The sequence below is a fragment of the Sinohyriopsis cumingii genome, chromosome 7 (genome assembly GCF_028554795.1).
Source record: "Sinohyriopsis cumingii isolate HCF-2022 chromosome 7, ASM2855479v2, whole genome shotgun sequence".
NCBI classification, from domain to species: Eukaryota; Metazoa; Mollusca; class Bivalvia; order Unionida; family Unionidae; genus Sinohyriopsis; species Sinohyriopsis cumingii.
In genome coordinates, this window is record NC_142967.1 from 73,791,864 (window position 1) to 73,795,286 (window position 3,423).

Below are 3,423 nucleotides of genomic sequence, written 5' to 3' on the forward strand. Positions count from 1 at the left end.
GCATAAACAATCATTTTTTCCAGTTCTTGTTAACTCTCCAGAAGAGATAAAACCCATCATATGTGTGACTTTGGATTGGTTAATCTTTAAAGAATATTTTCATATTCCATGCTCATTTGCTGCTGTAATCCAGATACAAATTGTTAAAAACATGCAATACAGCATTGTGTGGCAGTGATGTATCCTACCAAGAAAAGTTAACTCATTGTGTGGTATGAACATCCCCAAGTCAACACAGGAAGCCCGTAATCATATACAAAATTACTATGGGCTGTTTCCTTTGCATTTGAATATACATTTTACCCAAGGAAATACATTTTCAGACAGGATATTCCAGGGTTTTTTATTTACTCATTTTATCAGAAAATTATACAAAATTCTAAATTTTATAAGCTTATGACTACTTTGTAATGAATGTGCCTTCCCTGGGTCCCTATTATGTTTGACAGGAACAGTCCTGATATGACATATTTATTCCCTGATGGACATGGGTATATGAATACATAAACAAGTATGAATCAGAAATCCTTTAAGACCTACATATATCTAATTTTTTTAAAAAAATGTACTTTTCCATTCAACCACAGACCTGGCCATTATTTTGTTATCTTTAACAACTTCTGAGTAATATAGAACAGGCATTTGTCTTGCATGTAGGTGGCATTAATATTAAGATTCATTGTTTTGTATTTGTGTCTCTGAGAGTCAGATATACAGTGATATATCATTGCACCGGCTGCAGATTAAACGAAATGTTCTGTTGAACAATTGTTTTGCCATACATACTCTGCATGTCAGTGATTTGTGTCATTATTAGCCTCACTTTCATTTGTGACACAAAAAAATGTGATTTACTGTTTACTTGTGTTAATAGTAGTGTAGGAAATACTTGTATTATTGGTAAAACCTTGTATAGGAAATATTTGTATTATTGGTAATACCTTGTATAGGAAATAATTGTATTATTGGTAGTACCTTGAATAGGAAATAATTGTATTATTGGTAGTACCTTGAATAGGAAATAATTGTATTATTGGTAATATCTTGTATAGGACATACTTGTATTATTGGTAATACCTTGTATAGGAAATACTTGTATTATTGGTAGTACATGTACCTTGAATAGGAAATACTTGTATTATTGGTAATACACATATAAGACATACTTGTATAATACCTGTATAGGAAATATTTGTATTATTAGTAATATATGGTATAAATATGACTGAAGTGAATCTCTTGAATAAAAGTTTTGTACTGCAAATATTATATAAAATATTACATTTTATTGCAATTATTGGCAAAACAAAAGTCATAATTCTTTGATTAAAAGTGTCTTCCCTGGCTCCCATGTATGATTTACTGGAAAAGCCCTAAGATCAAGGATATATTTTTGATCTTATCCAGATGAAAATGATACATATATTTTTAAAAAGAGAACATTATATTTTAAAATGCAAAGGAAATTGTCTTATCATAAATTATTCTCTTCCTGCATTTAACAAGACCCTATATTGTCAACTTTTTAAACAAGAGACTTCAGCTGAAGTCAAAAACCTGCAATTAAGACGAGGTACTTGGATCAAAATACTCGATTAAGATAAGGTACTTGGATAAAAACTTGCAATTAAAATAAGGTACTTGGATCAAAACTTGCAATTAAGATAAGGTACTTGGATCAAAACTTGCAATTAAGACAAGTTACTTGGATCAAAACCCTCAGTTAAGATAAATTACTTGGATAAAAAGTTGCATTTAAGATAAGGTACTTGCATCTAAATTTCAAATAAGGTACTTGCATCAAAACCCACAATTAAGGTACTTGCATTAAAACCCACAATTAAGATAAGGTACTTGCATCAAAACTTGCAATTAAGATAAGGTACTTGCATTAAAACCCTCAACTGACACAACGTACTTGCATCAAAACCTCAGTTATGGTACTTGCATCAAAACCCTCAATTAAGATAAGGTGCTTGGATCAAAACCTTCAATAAAGATAAGGTGCCTAAATCGAAATCTTTAGTAAAGATAAGGTACTTCAAGTTAATCTTTACCTATTCTAATATAGCATAAAATTAGTGGAACAATAGACAACATTGAAAGTTGAATGTTTGTAACTTTGCAAAAGTTACAGTGTTATAAAATTTGAACTTGAGTTTCAAGCATATGGGGCCTGGAGAGGGATCTAGTTTACCCAATTAATGAACAGATTTGTTAGAGGTCAGACATCTCTACTTAAAACCATATTTAATGAAGATAATATCTACTTAAAAAGTTCTTGTAAATTTATTGAAGACAACAGTGACATCCCCTTGTAAGCATTTAAGTACATCATGCAAGATCACATACCCCACTTTTTGAGATTCCATACTGCATCACTTTGTTGCATGACTTTTAGGTGGATACGGTCATAAAAATCTTAGAGACTAAAACAATAACCAAATTTCACACTTTCTCTTGGCCTTCTCCTTGCATATAATGCATATAAATAACATATCCATAATACCTCATTTGTGTTATATGTTTCTAAATAATAAATAAATTAGCTGATTTGATTATACATGGCAGCCAGCGTGTCTTGTGGAGTAAGAACTACTGACCCATGGGAAGCTACTGGCAGACTTTGCCACAAACACACATTGGTTGAGCTGGGACTTGAACTCACATGGACAGAGGTGATATGTGTGAGTGATCTGTAAAGGCAAGTGCTTTAGACCACTTGGCCACCTGAGGTCCCAATAAATCAAGTGCTTTAGACCATTTGGCCACCTGAGGTCCCAATAAATGAAATGAATCAACCACCACCATACCATTATACGCTAGGATGGAAGTAAGAAGACCGAAACAAATTCTTTTGCATGCTGAGATACAGTTAAGGAATCATATGAATGTAATTGTGAATTATAAAATCTGACGACCATGAATACACACACATGCTGTGCATCTCTCCTGTGGCCACACATGGTAAGCGTCAAATGTTTGATTAGCTGAAATTCCAATTTAATTAAGTGGTTGTAAATAAGTCACTGCCAGACAAGAGCTAGGGAGTGGCATGTTGTTCATACACTGGCAAACTACACTTCAAACTGCATGACGGCTTTAAATCATCTGCCCCTCTTGGAAGTTTTGATAATGGGATTGAGCAAGAGATCACTTAGAGATGGAGAATGTAGTAAATTTTGGATGCTGTGCTCCTTCAGGAAGTGTCACGATGGCCGATTTATGTGCTATGTTGTCACAGTCTGTTTTTCATCAGCCATCAACAAATCTTGCATAAACCCTTTTGATGCTTCAAATGATTGTTTACTGCATTAAAAAGCTGACAATGCAGGTGATAATAAAAATATCTTCCACACTGTATCCTTCACAGCATTGACTATTCACTCACCAATCTTCCAGAATGTGGGTCATCTTCCATGG